Here is a 16,862-nt window from a genome sequence, read left to right as displayed (position 1 = left end):
GAGAAGGAGTGGGAATTTCCAAGAATTGAGCCACCAACCACTTTTTGGTCTTCTATGGCTAGCCTCAAAACTGTCACGGACCCTGTGGGTATGTCATTTAGCTAATGGATCAATATTATAATGAGTACAATGAAGATTAAGTTTTACGGGAAGTTGAATCTTTCACCATCTTGGACCTAGTTGGTTCTAACCAGTTTCTGTAGTGCCCTCAACAGCTATGTCATTCTTTTGAAGGTTGTGCCCTACCCCCCTCCTATCTCAGAATCACCTGAAGAGCTTTAAAAATACCAGTGCCCAAGAGGAATGATACCAAAATCTGGTTCCCACATTTACCCTCTGAAGTTCTGGTTTCACTGGTCTGAGCATCTTTATTTAAAGCTCCCAGGTGATTCTGACATGTGACTAAAATTAAAAATCATTGGTAGGATAGAATCTGGAATCCTTAGGGCATTCATGTTAACTATTTGGTAGAGGAAGAGATATTCACCCAGCAGACGCTTCCTGAGAAGTTAGAATGTCCCAAGGAAGGTCATCTTCTGAGTGTGGGAAATACAAGTGGAATGGAGGACTTGAAGAGAATTGTGAAGATTCAGAACAGGTTTTCAGAACACTAGGAGAAGAGGCAGAGCCAGGGACAAAGGGATTCCCCAATGCTGTAAAGGGCCCACTGCAGTTAGAGAAATTTTTCAACTGAATAAAAGGAAGAATTTGCTGATGGTAAAACTGCCAAAGTTGTCATTGGCTCCCACTGGAAAGGGCAAACTCCCCATCCCTGGATGATTTCAACCACTGGTGACCTTAGCACTTTTCATGCACAAAATCTATGTATCAAGAACAGCCAAGCAGGGTGTTACCAGTAATTTTGGCTATTAAGAGTTACCAGTAATTTTGGCTATTAAGAGTTAAACTGCCAACTTTTGCGAACGAATGACTTTAAAATTGCATACTTTAGAATAAAATCAAGTCTGTCTCTGTAACAGCATCCCTTTTAACTGTGTGCATTATGTATTCTCTTTGAGTGGAATAAAAGGCGTGGCAAAAGCAGGTGCCAGGAATTGCACACAACCCACCAGCTCTTGATGCTGGGAAAGACTGAAGGCAAGAGGAGAAGGGGACAACAGAGGATGAGATGGTTGGATGGCATCACCAACTCAATGGACATGAGTTTGAGCAAGCTCTGGACGCTGGTGACAGACAGGGAAGCCTGGAGTGCTGCATGCAGTCCATGGGGTCGCATGGAGTTGGACACGACTGAGTGACCGAACTGAACACCAACTCTTATCTCATTAGCAAAGGTGGTGTATCACACAAAACAAGGGCTTTGAACTGCTGAGACAGATAGTGCTGTGGTAAAGGGAAATCCAAGAACTGAATTTGGAGCCGGGACATTGAAGTAGCAGTAGTTAAAACGCCTTCTAAGTCTGATACTTGGTGATTCTAAGAAAACACCTGTCCTTCTGTTTGTTCTTTTGGTTTGAAAGTAAAAGCTTCCTTTAAGAGGAAGAATGAGTCACTTCATAAATTATTCAGGGCTTGGGGTCCTTTAGAGAATTGCTCTCTGGTCTTTGATTGAGGCAGGGATCTTCTTCCACAGCCCAAGTCTGGGTCAAGGCTACAATTTTTATTTCTCAGATGCAGAGAAAGGCCATGCATGGATAATTAGGCCATAGGTAACAAGGCCTCCTCCATCCTGTATGTTTATGATTGTCAAAAGCATCACCTTGTGCATGGAATTATTTTCCTTAAAGGCCAGAATTGTTGCTTGGTCTAGATTGGGTGTTGCTGCGAAGGATTAACTGCTAGCAAGGTGCAGTGTGACACACCAGTGTGCCCACATTCACGTATCAGCTTTATCGTTTTCCAGGCAAACAGATTGCTTTCTGCTCAGTGCCAACGTCATCATCAGTAAAATGAAGATAATGGTACCTGTGTCACAGAGTTAGTAGGAGGACATAATTCAGGTCAAGTGCTTAGATTAGCACCTGGCAGATACAAAGGTGAGTGAGTACTCAGGCTACATTAGTTATTATATAATCCCTGCCTTCCAGAAACTGAGAGAAAGATCACTTAAATGGACATACTTCTATAATACATGCAGCCGATAAGTAAGAACATAAAGCAAAATTAGACAGTAGATATTTTATTACTTTATTACAAATAGCTGAGAAAAGAAAAGAAGCTAAAGGCAAAGGAGAAAAGGAAAGATATACCCATTTGAATGCAGAGTTCCAAGGAATAGCAAGGAGAGATAAAGCCTTCCTCAGTGATCAATGCAAAGAAATAGAGGGAAATAATAGAATGGGAAAGACCAGAGATTTCTTCAAGAAAATTAGAGATACCAACGGAACATTTCATGTAAAGATGGGCATGATAAAGGACAGAAATAGTATGGACCTAACAGAAGCAGAAGATATTAAGAAGAGGTGGCAAGAATACACAGAAGAACTATACAAAAAAAGATCTTCATGACCCAGATAATCACGATGGTGTGATCACTCACCTAGAGCCAGACATCCTGGAATGTGAAGTCAAGTGTACATCAAGGCTGTATACTGTCACCCTGCTTATTTAATTTATATGCAGAGTACATCATGCAAAATACCAGGCTGGGTGAAGCACAAGCTGGAATCAAGATTTCCAGGAGAAATATCAATAACCTCAGATACGCAGATGACACCACCCTAAAGGCAGAAAGTGAAAAAGAACTCAAGAGCCTCTTGACGAAAGTGAAAGAGGAGAGTGAAAAAGTTGGCTTAAAACTCAACTTTCAAACAGTTAAGCTCATGGCATCCAGTCCCATCACTTCATGGCAAATAGATGGGGAAACAATGGAATCAGTAAGAGACTTTATTTTGGGGGCTCCAAAATCACTGCAGATGGTGATTGCAGCCATGAAATTAAAAGATGCTTGCTCCTTGGAAGAAAAGCTATTACCAACCTAGACAGCATATTCAAAAGCAGAGACATTACTTTGCCAACAAAGGTCCATCTAGTCAAAGCTATGTTTTTTTCAGTAGTCATGTGTGGATGTGAGAGTTGGACCATAAAGGAAACTGAGCACTGAAGAATTGATGCTTTTGAACTGTGGTGTTGGAGAAGACTCTTTAGAGTCCCTTGGACTGCAAGGAGATCCAACCAGTTCATCCTAAAGGAAAGCAGTCCTGAATATTCATTGGAAGGACTAATGCTGAAGCTAAAACTGAAACAATTTGGCCACCTGATTTGACAAACTGACTCATTGGAAAAAACCCTGATGCTGGGAAAGATTGAAAGCAGGAGGAGAAGGGGATGACAGAGGATGAGATGAGATGGTTGGATAGCATCACTGACTTGATGGACATGAGACTTAGTAAGCTCTGGGAGTTGGTGATGGACAGGGAAGCCTGGTGTGCTGCAGTCCATGGGGTTGCAAGGAGTCAGACACGACTGAGCAACTGAACTGAACTGATTTTATTACTTTAATAGATTCAACTTGCATTTTTAAATTAAGCACCAACTCTTTTGCTTGGGATCAAGGTCCATTATGATCTGATGCCAATGTTTCTACACACATGACACATTCTTCCTCATTAAGAAAATAACCTATAGTAGAACAAAGCCAGACCATTAACTGGGACTTAATGGGCTCTGTCCTTTCTTACCTCTAAAATCTCATTCATGATATTTACAAAACTTGTGTGTAATATAGTTTTTACTCATCTTAATTGGTCAGTATCTTCCCACTGAGAGAGCTGATTCTTAGGTTAATAAGGAGTCTGGAGCCCTCAAGAAAGAGGTCCAGGGCTCTCAAGGAGGAGAAAAGGATAAACGTTCCTTAGTCTTAGTCACACAAGACTTTTATTTAAGCCTAGAGCTATTTTCTTTAAGTTATTAGTTACTATATATTCTTTAAGCTATACCTTTTTATTTTCTTTAAGCCCAGAGCTGATGATCACACAGCAAAACAACTCATCTTAACTCCATACTAAGGATTATATAACAACAAGGTATACTAATCATGTTATCTTATGTGGGAGTCGGTCTGGTAAGACTTTTCTATTGTTAGTTCTTTTTTTTTTTTTTTTTTTCAGTGTTACAGCTCTATTTTATTTAGAAGATAGCAGGAAAGTGAGAGAGAGAGAGAGAGAGATAAAGAAAAGAGCGCACGCACGCGGGAGAGAGAGTCCATGAGAGAGCGCTTTGGCTCCTCCTTTTATATGTTTTTTTTCTTCCACCTGGGCCTGCCCTATGCAAATTGGGCTTAGCCAGGAGTGCTGTTTGTTTTGCCTGAAGTCTTCACTCTGGTCCTTGGACCTCCCTTTGACCTTCCTTGTCTTTTAGCCACCACCATTTTGGACTCCTTTTCCCTATTCTACCTACCTAACATTCCCCCCTCAAGAGATGGGAAGCCCAATTCTTTGGGAATAGGGGCGTCGAGGTCTTTCTGGCTACTTCCTGCTGAACTGGGATGGCGAGGGGTATTGGGCCTCCCCTTCTTGCTAGTCTCAAGCCTCAGAGTCCTTATAGCAGTGTCCAAGGGTGTGTGATATTTTCCATGGTCGGCTGTAGTTTTATATCTTTGTTGAACTGGCACTGCATGTTGTAGCTGGTTGACCTTAACCGGAGGTCTTCTGGAATCTGAGACTGGGCCGCGTGAGCTCTCTGCTGAGTTTGTTTTTCGCTGTCCCGGTTTCCAGCACAATGGGCCTTCCCCTGTGCTGGGTTTCTTCGCCTTCCACCTCTAGCGCGGGAGCTTCGCTGAGTTGGGCTCCTGTTGTGCTTGGCCTCTTCCACGTAGAGGTTATTTCAGCCAGGTTAAACCCGAGTCACGGCACCATAGATGTCGCGCGAGTGTATGTTCCTCGGTTCTTTGTCTCGTCACAACAAAGATTTGGAGCGACGGACATTAAAGCCGTCGGCGCGTCACAGCTCTTGGGTCTTGGACAAACCGTGCTACAGCTCTTAGGCAAATCAGTGTTACAGCTCATTTTATTTAGAAGATAGCAGGAAAGTGAGAGAGAGAGAGAGAGAGAGAGAGAGAAAAGAGCGCACGCACGCGGGAGAGAGAGTCCCTCTATTGTTAGTTCTAACCTTGCTAATTTAAGAAGTATGTTGTGGGAGTGGGTCTGGTAAAAGTACATAAGACCTTGATAAGACCAGGGCACTCTCCATCACCCTTCTGATGTCCGTGTCAGAAGCATTCTCTGTCTTTATACTTTAATAAAACTCTGCTACACAAAAGCTCTTGGGTGATCAAGCCTGGTCCCTGGTACCGAAGCTAAATCTTTGGAGATCACGAATCTGACATCGTTCACCATAAGCTACCACCACCGTTCACTGTCCAGGCCAAATGACTTTGTCTGTGAAGACTTTCTCTATAATCCCAGCAGATGGACGGAATGTATTTATCCCTTTCTGTGGAGTCAACCCTTCATGCCTATGGAGGCATACCATATTCATCATACGCTCCCTTGGTTTAGAGTTATTTTTATGAAACCCACCAGGTTTAAGTACCTTGAAAGACAGAAGTTGCTCCTTTTTCGTCTTTCCATCCGTCCTCTGACCTGACCCCGGCACTGCCCCCTGCACAATGCGGACTATGGTGCCTGATACACTGTAGGCATTTGACAGATGGGGGCTGGGTCCATGAATCTCTGGGATGTAAGAAAGCATAAGGGTGAAGATGGGGGGAATTCCTCATGTAGCCCAAATTGTTGTTCAGTGGCTAAGTGGTGTCCGATTTTTTTGCCATTGCATGAACTGCAGCACACCAGGCTTCCCTGTCCTTCACTACCTCCCGGAGCATGCTCATCACCATCGAATTGGTGATACCATCCAACCGTCTCATCCTCTGTTGTCCCCTTCTCCTCTTGCCCTCAATCCCTCCCAGCATCAGGGTTTTTTCCAAAGAGTCAGCTCTTCACATCAGGTGGCTAAAGCATTGGAGTTTCAGCTTCAGCATCACTCCTTCCAATGAATGTTCAGGGTTGACTTCCTTTAGGATGGACTGATCTGATCTCCTTGCTGTCCAAGGGACTCTCAAGTCTTATCTGGCACCACAATTCAAAAGCATCAATTCTTAGGTGCTCAGTCTTCCTTATGGTCCATTGAGAACCCCATGAATACAATGTAGCCCAAGTGGCAAAACAAAAAGTAGATGCCTATAACCCAGGGGGTGCAACCACTTACTAAAATTCAATGTCTGAGAACAAATTCTTGTATACATCAGGAGCTAGCCACACTCACACCCTCTTCTGAAAGAACTGTCCCCGCACTTAGAGCCCCTGGAGAAATGATGGATGAGTCAATTGTGTTGTTCTGTCAGAGTTCATCTTCTAGCCTGAGTTAATTGGATGAGGGAAGTCAGTTCATTGAAAGCCTGCTTCATAGAAACCTAAAACCTCAAGAGATAAGGTTCAGCTAATGGCTCTCCAAACTGAGAATGTCATATTGGGATTTGGAGTATTTAACCAAGAGCTATAAATACCGGAGCTCCTGTAATAATAACACAGCTGTATTTATTGAGCACGTATTATGTGTCATGACTACTCAGAGTATATAAGGACATTATCTTATTTACTCCTCACAATACCTTTGAAGTTGAGGCTGTTATTTAGTTCAGTTCAGTTCAATCACTCAGTCATGTCTGACTCTTTGTGACCCCATGAATTGCAGCATGCCAGGCCTCCCTGTCCATCACCAACTCCAAAAGTTCACTCAAACTCATGTCCATTGAGTCGGTGATGCCATCCAGCCATCTCATCCTCTATTGTCCCCTTCTCCTCCTGCCCCCAGTCCCTCCCAACATCAGGGTCTTTTCAAATGAGTCAACTCTTCGAATGAGGTGGCCAAAGTTTCAGCTTTAGCATCATTCCTTCCAAAGAACACCCAGGGCTGATCTCCTTTAGAATGGACTGGTTGGATCTCCTTGCAGTCCAAGGGACTCTCAACAGTCTTCTCCAACACCACAGTTCAAAAGCATCAATTCTTCGGTGCTCAGCTTTCTTCAAAGTCCAACTCTCACATCCATACATGACCACAGGAAAAACCATAGCCTTGACTAGACGGACCTTTGTTGGCAAAGTAATGTCTCTGCTTTTCAATATGCTATCTAGGTTGGTCATAGCTTTTCTTCCAAGGAGTAAGTGTCTTTTAATTTCATGGCTGCAATCACCATCTGCAGTGATTTTGAAGCCCCCCAAAATAAAGTCTGACACTCTTTGCAGTGTTTCCCCATCTATTTCCCATGAAGTGATGGGACCAGATGCCATGATCTTTGTTTTCTGAATGTTGAGTTTTAAGCCAACTTTTTCACTCTCCTCTTTCACCTTCATCAAGAGGCTTTTTAGTTCCTTTTCAGTTTCTGCCATAAGGGTGGTGTCATCTGCACACCTGAGGTTATTGATATTTCTCCCAGCAATCTTGATTCCAGCTTGTGATTCTTCCAGCCCAGCGTTTCTCATGATGTACTCTGCATAGAAGTTAAATAAACAGGGTGACAATATACAGCTTTGATGTACTCCTTTTCCTATTTGGAACCAGTCTGTTGTTCCATGTCCAGTTCTAACTGTTGCTTCCTGACCTGCATACAGATTTCTCAAGAGGCAGGTCAGGTGGTCTGGTATTCCCATCTCTTTCAGAATTTTCCACAGTTTGTTGTGATCCACACAGTCAAAGGCTTTGGCATAGTCAATGAAGCAGAAATAGATGTTTTTCTGGAACTCTCTTGCTTTTTCCATGATCCAGAGGATGTTGGCAATTTGGTCTCTGGTTCCTCTGCCTTTTCTAAAACCAGCTTGAACATCTGGAAGTTCACGGTTCACGTATTGCTGAAGCCTGGCTTGGAGAATTTTGATCATTACTTTACTAGCGTGTGAGATGAGTGCAACTGTGCAGTAGTTTGAGCATTCTTTGGCATTGCCTTTCTTTGGGATTGGAATGAAAACTGATCTTTTCCAGTCCTGTGGCCACTGCTGAGTTTTCCAAATTTGCTGGCATATTGAGTGCAGCACTTTGACAGCATCATCTTTCAGGATTTGAAATAGGTCCACTGGAATTCCATCACCTCCACTAGCTTTGTTCGTAGTGATGCTTTCTAAGGCCCACTTGACTTCACATTCCAGGATATCTGGCTCTAGGTGAGCGATCACACCATCGTGATTATCTGGGTCATGAAGATCTTTTTTGTACAGTTCTTCTGTGTATTTTTGCCACCTCTTCTTAATATCTTCTGCTTCTGTTAGGTCCATACATTTCTGTCCTTTATCGAGCCCATCTTTGCATGAAATCTTCCCTTGGTATCTCTAATTTTCTTGAAGAGATCTCCAGTCTTTCCCATTCTGTTGTTTTCCTCTATTTCTTTGCATTGATAGCTGAGGAAGGCTTTCTTATCTCTTCTTGCTATTCTTTGGAACTCTGCATTCAGATGCTTATATCTTTCCTTTTCTCCTTTGCTTTTCACTTCTCTTCTTTTCAAAGCTATTTGTAAGGCCTCCCCATATAGCCATTTTGCTTTTTTGCACAAAAGGTTAGTTAGTGTAAATCTAGCAGCCAGCTGTGTTGGGTAGCTGGCAGTTTCTAAAGCAAGGAATCTATCTTCCCACCAAGACTGGGAGACATAGGCCCTTGATTCCATTTCAAAGGAAGAGCTTTTAGGGGCATTTCTTGGCAGTCCAGTGGTTAGACTCCGTGCGCTCACTTCAGAGGGCTCAGGTTCAGTCCCTGGTTGGGGAACTAAAGTCCCACGAGTCTCTCAGCACAGCACCGCCCACCCCCACAAAAAAGAGAAAGAGGAATAGCTTTCAGAAAAACACCCCCAAGCCTATCTGAACCAAAGTCACCTGCCTCAGTCAGGGAATAGTTTCCTGCTTATATTCACGTTGTCAGTAACAAAACTGAGTTTGGCACAAGCCAGACAGGCTTTTACTCAGTGGCCAGAGAATGTAGGAGAGGCACTCATGATTCCGAAGGGAGGAAAGTAGGGAACTTACAAGGGACAAGAGGCAGGAGCATCATCAGAAACTGGGGAGGACAGGGATTTCCAGAAACAGATGGCACGTGCAGGCCCTCAGACTCCCTTGCACATGGCACAAATTGTGCCCAGCAGAGCACAAATCTACTGCTTTGGGTGGATATCTTAGCATGGCAGTGAAGCAAAGGTAACTTTCAAGCACTTCCAGGTTTCACCTGAACAGGCTCTTTCCTGTGGTCAAACCAGAGCCAGTGTGAAGCCGTTGACTATTGTATACCTCTCAAAGCATGTATCTCTCAAAGTATAGCTCAAAAGCAGCTCTGCCGGACATCAAGTACTCTTGAAACAGAGACATAAATCAAGGCAATGAAAGTGGTGACTGTTAGTCACTATCTTGGATCCAGCTGGTCAGTTTTGGTTTGTTGAGGGCCTTTGTGTCATCTTGTTCATAAAACACAGTTAGTCTATATGACTGAAAACAGGTTTGGGCCCGGCCGCTTGACCTGCACAGTAAGGGTGACAGTTCCTTTTTTCATTCAAAATACTATAAGATCTTTCCTAATCAAACTGTATTCAACCAGAACTTTTTTTCACAATGTGCAGAAACAGCTTTTGATGCAAAGGTTTAGTGTAAAAAAGAGAATAGAAAACTTGCTTAATTTGCTTAAAATATCATTGTCTTAAGAAACTGTTGGCAAGCAATGGACATGCTGCATTTTATTTTTTTAATTAATCTTATTTTTTCATTAATACATCTTTTAACACTTGCCATCAATGTTTTTTGTTGACATGGAGTTGGTGACATATAGGCACAAAAGACAGATATTTAAATTATTCTAGGATTTTTACTGTAAGTTGGCTCTCAGTAACTTAATCCAAATACAAAGATTTCTCAAGTTTCTGAATAGGTAAGGGTACTACACTGATTTAATTTTATCTGTATTGCTACCATCCTGAGCTGAATGTGGAGAAGAGCATATGTTCTATTTTTGTTTCTCTTTACTCTTTAGATTTCTACTTTTAAATGGTACTGAATTGTGAGTTTAACTTGATGCTCACAGAAGCAGTCATGGATGGAACTATTCCTCCTTGAGTTTTCACAGATTCAGGCTTTGTATAAAGAGTCCTTTTATCCTTCTCAGATGAGCTCCTTTCTCTGCCTCCCGATGGCTTTACTCTACTTCTGGCCTGCATCACTTCTTGGCTGGATTATTCTAATCATGTTTCACCTGCTCACTCCATTTCCAGCTTTATTCACAGTAACCATTAGAATAGCTTGCATGTGAGAGAAGGCCAGAATTAGAGTGGTATAAACAAGACAGAACTTTATTTCTCTGTTGCTCAAAAGTCTGGCTGTCATGACAACTCTGGACCAAGGGGGCCCAGTTCTGTCTATCTTTCTGCCCTGCTCTGCCGCATACTCCCCTACACTGCAGTTCAGTCTGTGGAGAAAGGGACCTGGGTGCGGGGGAAGTCCTTCATCCACCATCCAGCAACTGCACTTCAGCTCACATATCTCTTTACCCAGAATGTAGTCATATGGCCCACACTTAGCTATAAGGCATCTTTATTTTGTGCAACCACGTGCCCAGCTGAAAAACTCGGTCTCTCTTAGGACAGATAAAAAGGAAATGATATAGAATAGTGATGCCCAATATGGTAGCCACTGACCACGTGTGGCCATTTACATTTAAATTTAGTAAAATTAAGTATTGGCAAAATTCAGTTTTTCAGATACACTAGCCACATTTCAAGTGCTCAGTAGTGTAAGTGGCTACATACCATGATATTGGACAGCATAGATATAGAACATGTCTGTCATCATTGAAAGTTACACTGGATAGAACTGATGTACCGACAATCTTGTCCACACCCCTCTAGTTCTCCAAACAAATTTCATCGTATATAACTGATCACTTCATTTGTGTGTTCAAACTTTTTAAACAGGTCTCTACTGCTTTCAGAAAAAACACCAAATCTCCTTGGTCTAGCACATCAGTCCTTTGTTTAATCTGAACCCTTCTTATGACTCCATCTTCATCTATGACAATTCTCCACAAATGCCTTTGACCTAAAGCATGTGGAATTGCAGCTCTTAAAACATATCATGCTTTTGCATATGCTGTGCTGTCTCTGTTACCCCCAAATCGAGTTCACCTCTTGGTGGGTATCAAGCCAAAAGACCCTGTACCCTATCTGCTTACAAAATCCCCCCTTGAGATACTTCACTCTTCAATCTCAAGCAGTACAGGGCCTAAGGTCAGTCTTCTGTAACTGCTTCCCACTGAGAACAGGTATTGTAGAATCCCTAGTTAGATGAGTGAAACTCTTGCTGCTCAAGCTAGATAAGTTTTGGAGTCCACTGAAGTAGCATTCATGAAGTAGCCATGAAATTAAAAGACGCTTACTCCTTGGAAGGAAATTATGACCAACGTAGACAGCATATTCAAAAGCAGAGACATTACTTTGCCAATAAAGGTCTGTCTAGTCAAGGCTATGGTTTTTCCAGTAATCATGTATGGATGTGAGAGTTGGACTGTGAAGAAAGCTGAGTGCCAAAGAATTGATGCTTTTGAACTGTGGTGTTGGAGAAGACTCTTGAGAGTCCTTGGACTGCAAGGAGATCCAATGAGTCCATCCTAAAGGAGACCAGTCCTGGGTGTCCACTGGAAGGACTGATGCTGAGCCTGAAACTCCAGTACTTTGGCCACCTGATGCGAAGAGCTGACTCATTTGAAAAGACCCTGATGCTGGGAAAGATTGAGGGCAGGAGGAGAAGGGGACAACAGAGGATGAGATGGTTGGATGGCATCACCAACTCAGTGGACATGGGTTTGGGTGGACTCCGGGAGTTGGTGATGGACAGGGAGGCCTGGCGTGCTGCGGTTCATGGGGTTGCAAAGAGTCGGACACGACTGAGTGACTGAACTGAAGTAGCATTTGCACCTCATTTGAATAGGATTATTGTAGCATGTATAGGAGAGGCATAGCAAGAGAAACAATTAACAGAAACTTTGCGATGTAGAAATATGAGCCAAGACTCCCCTAAGTCAGACTAGTTTTCTAATATTTCCCCTAACCTAGGAAGGGGTTTCCCAAATAGCTCAGATGGTAAAGAATCTGCCTGCAATGCAGGAGTCCTGGGTTTGATCCCTGCATTGGGAGGATCTTCTGGAGGAAGAAACGGCAAGCCACTCCAGTATTCTTGCCTGGAAAATTTCATGGATAGAGGAGCCTGGTGAGCTACAGTCCATACGGTCACAAAGAGTCAGATACAACTGAGCAACTAAATACAGGAAGGGAATAATTCAGAGATGAGGGTTGATTTTTTATATATATCATAAGTTGAATCACATTAAAAGTCTCATCAGGTACAAAAAAGTAGCATTTGATATGTATTATATAATAACATGTTCTTTCTTGAAAGACTTAAAATATCAAGGGCCATGTGTTTTCGTGGGACCATATTTTTTTTTTAATCATAGAAACATTTGAGTTCAGCAGATTGGCATCTTGATTACTATCTTTTAGGGCTTACAGGGTAAAATTCCTTAAAACATCTATGTGAGTGACAATGTCCTCTATTTTTTTATTTTGAAATGTATTCCCCTCCTCAACAGCCAAACAGATGTACAATGCATGTCTATAGGTCACAAAACTGACCACTCTAGTCAGCGTCAAGTTTGATTCAAATCATGTGCTGGTCACAATAACCTCCTCAGTTGGAAAATTTCTATCTTTTGATTGCAAATATTTCGATAGATCAAAATATTTGTCCCTACATGCAAGGGTGCTTGCTGCCTGTCATAACTCCATCATTTCAAACGATGCAAGGCCTCCTTTTTGCTCATATATTTGCCTAGTCATCCACATTTGGGGAAAACTAATCAGAGTTTTGAACTCTTAGAGTTTTGAACTCTAAGAACAAGCTTATAGTTATGTTAATGGAGGAAAATGTTATAAACTATACATGTTATCAATTATACTGAACTGTCACAGAAAGTCTGTACACGTGCTTTTAGCAGTAGACTTAAAGCAAGCCATAATACAGACCACGAGTAGTTACATTCTGTGACAATTACACTAGAGAATTTCCTTTCCATCCTAAACATTGAGGGAAATTCCAGAGTTGATAATGAGACAAACATTTGGTAGAGCTCAATTAAATGAGTAGGAGGGGTCTTGGTCCTGGTCCAGATTCCCAGGTCAGCTGTCTATCACTGCTGTGGTCTTTTCCACTCCTGGTGCGGATGTCCTCTAGGGTCACCAGCCTTTGTATAGACCAGTCCAATGCAGAGGCCCTTCTGAAAAGGGTCACTTTAATAATTCCATTAAACTTTACAGTACTATAACATAGCAGCAAGGAACTATCTGGAAAGTGAGTTTTAGGCAGTAAATACAGACCGTAGTTAACAAAACTAGAATTTAATATCCCCTGAAACATAATCTTTTTCTTCCTAAAATCACCCTCATTTCTAACAAGTATAGCCAAATTAAAACTAATTTGCTTGCAAAATTAAGTCTGGTTAATAGTCCATTCTAAAGATCAGTCCTGGGAGTTCTTTGGAAGGACTGATGCTGAAGCTGAAACTCCAGTACTTCAGCCACCTCATGCGAAGAGTTGACTCATTGGAAAAGACTCTGATGCTGGGAGGGATTGAGGGCAGAAGGAAAAGGGGATGACAGAGGTTGAGATGGCTGGATGGCACCACTGACTCAATGGACATGAGTCTGAGTGAACTCCGGGAGCTGGTGATGGACAGGGAAGCCTGGGATGCTGCGATTCATGGGGTCGCAAAGAACTGGACACAACTGAGCAACTGAACTGAACTGAACTGAATGGACCATGTAGGCTTTTTTAAGTTAACTGTGCTGAAACTTTTCATAAGGTAACTAATCCTTTCTCTTAATAGTTTTATGAAGTCATTGGGGTTTTCATTAAGATTCTTTAATTTATTATCCAGTTCAGCAGTATGATCTGAAATTTATCAGAAACAAGTAATTGTCAAAAAGTCCTTCCTGTGAATCTTCTTGAAGACAAAACACTTTTTGCAGAAACATTCAGTTCAGTTCAGTTCAGTTCAGTCGCTCAGTCACGTCAGACTCTTTGCAACCCCATGAACTGCAGCACACCAGGCCCCCCTGTCCATCACCAACTCCCGGAGTTCACTCAAACTCATGTCCATTGAGTCGGTGATGCCATCCAGCCATCTCATCCTCTGTCATCCCCTTTTCCTCCTGCCCCCAACCCCCTGCAGCATCAGAGTCTTTTCAAATGAGTCAGCTCTTCGCATCAGGTGGCCAAAGGATTGGAGTTTCAGCTTCAGCATCAGTCCTTCCAAAGAACACCCAGGACTGATCTCTTTTAGGATGGACTGACTGGATCTCCTTGCAGTCCAAAGGACTCTCAAGAGTCTTCTCCAACACCACAGTTCAGAAGCATCAATTCTTCGGTGCTCAGCTTTCTTCACAGTCCAACTCTCACATCCATACATGATTACTGGAAAAACCATAGCCTTGACTAGACGGACCTTTGTTGGCAAAGTAATGTCTCTGCTTTTTAATATGCTATCTAGGGTGGTCATAACTTTCCTTCCAAGGAGTAAGTGTCTTTTAATTTCATGGCTGCAATCACCATCTGCAGTGATTTTGGAGCCCAAAAAAATAAAGTCTGACACTGTTTCCCCTGTTTCCCCATCTATTTCCCATGAAGTGATGGAACCAGATGCCATGATCTTCGTTTTCTGAACGTTGAGCTTTAAGCCAACTTTTTCACTCTCCTCTTTCACCTTCATCAAGAGGCTCTTTAGTTCCTCTTCACTTTCTGCCATAAGGGTGGTGTCATCTGCATATCTGAAGTTATTGATATTTCTCCCGGCAATCTTGATTCCAGCTTGTGCTTCTTCCAGCCCAGCGTTTCTCATGATGTACTCTGCATAGAAGTTAAATAAGCAGGGTGACAATATACAGCCTTGACGTACTCCTTTTCCTATTTGGAACCAGTCTGTTGTTCCATGTCCAGTTCTAACTGTTGCTTCCTGACCTGCATACAGATTTCTCAAGAGGCAGGTCAGGTGGTCTGGTATTCCCATCTCTTTCAGAATTTCCCACAGTTGAATTTTCCATAATTGACTATACTTCAATACAAAAAAAAGTTAAAAAAGATTTTTAAGTGTATATGCAGGTTGTTCAGGTATACCAAGCTGGCACTCCTCTAGAAATAATTTAAGTTACCAAAGCCCCCTAATGAGGGTCTAAACCAAGAGAAATACAGATTGTGTCATTGAAGGGTTTCGCAATCAGGCATCCTTGATCAGCCTCCAGGACTCAGAGGGCAGGGATGTCTTACAACCTCTCAGATCTCTCAGACTCTCCAAGACAACCAGAGCAAATCTGATTACTTATTCAGTTCCTGAATCATTCATTCTCCCACCTTGAGATGGGGACAGAGCTTTGAAGCTAACTTGTGGAATAAATGTCACTCACCTCTCCAAAGCAACTCCTTAAATCAAGATGTCCACAGTGTCTGCTGTGCACACTTGACAATCAGGTGCCAAGAGGGATTCTCCTATGCCCTTCCCCACAGTCCCCCAGCAACACAGACAGATTCACCCAGGTGAGCTACCACAGCCCACTGCGTAGCATATTCGGAGCTGGAGGAAGCCAAAGAGGTTAGGTGAGATATCCCATCTGGGTCAAAACTTGTTATTGGAAAATTGAGTTCACTTTGGTGTGGGGCCAAAAGACACAGACAAGCCAAAGAGCAGGAGAAGGAAGGATTGACTACTTACAGCAAGCAATGGAAATACTGTGGATCTTTCCCAAAGCAGTGTTTCCAAGAACAGCAAAATTGGGAAAGTCTTAAGCTAAGGGCAGATGTTAATATATTCATATTCATGTCTTCAGTAGAGGGGAATTCAGCACAGAATTGGGAGTTAGGTCAACAGAGTCCAAGATTTAGTTGACTGAAGGCACAAGGGTCAATAACGGTCAATATCCCCCAGATTATGGAAAGTTTTTCTCTCACTCATTTCCATCTTGTAAACCAATATAGCCTCTCTGCCAAGGCCTCTTTTTTCTCTCTAGATCTTTCTTCCCATTGTTCTCTCCAGCTGTTTTCATTGTGAAGGTCTAGGAACTGAACATGAAAGAGACAGGTATTCCTTGAAGGTCAGGTTTTAGTCTACTTGAGCTATTAAGAAAAAAAAAAAAAAAAGACTGGGTGGCTTATCAACCACAGACATTTATTTTTTATGGTTCTGGAATCTAGAAGTCCAAGATCAGACTGCCAGAATGATCAGGGTCTGATGAAAACCCTCTTCTGGGTTGAAGACTGCTGACTTGGGTCTTCACATGATGAAAGGGGGCCAGAGATCTCTCTCATGGCTCTTTTATCAGGGTATTAAACTCATTCATAAGGGTGGTGGTTGACCTAATCACCTCTCACCCCTTCTCCCATCACCCCGCTAATACCATCACATTGAGCATTAGGATTTCAACATATGCAGCTTGGAGTAGGGACGAAGACAATAAGGAAATGTGGGCAAAACCCTAAGAACTAAGACTAAGATAGCATTCCTGTCTTCAGGAAAGGGAAAAAAGGATGGGAGCATTTACATTTTAATAACTGCTTTACATTGTCATATTTGTAAAGAGACACACTGAAAGCCAGTCATAGAATACGATTTGCAATTAGGAGTTCAGGCAACCTCCTTGGTCATCTGAGGCCACAGTCTGCAGCAGAGCTGCTACTTTCGGATTGGATGATGGCAGCTGAAGGACTAGGTTTCAGCTACTTCCTAGTATGGTCAGCATCCAGTCAGGAACTCTGTGGCCCTCAGCAAGCAGGACAGGTGTTCTCCCAAGAGATTCCTCTGCAGCTGGCATCTGCTCCTTTGCAAATCCTTTCTTC

This window comes from Bos indicus x Bos taurus, chromosome 19, assembly GCF_003369695.1.
Source record: "Bos indicus x Bos taurus breed Angus x Brahman F1 hybrid chromosome 19, Bos_hybrid_MaternalHap_v2.0, whole genome shotgun sequence".
Classification (NCBI taxonomy): domain Eukaryota; kingdom Metazoa; phylum Chordata; class Mammalia; order Artiodactyla; family Bovidae; genus Bos; species Bos indicus x Bos taurus.
This window is presented reverse-complemented; position numbering follows the sequence as displayed.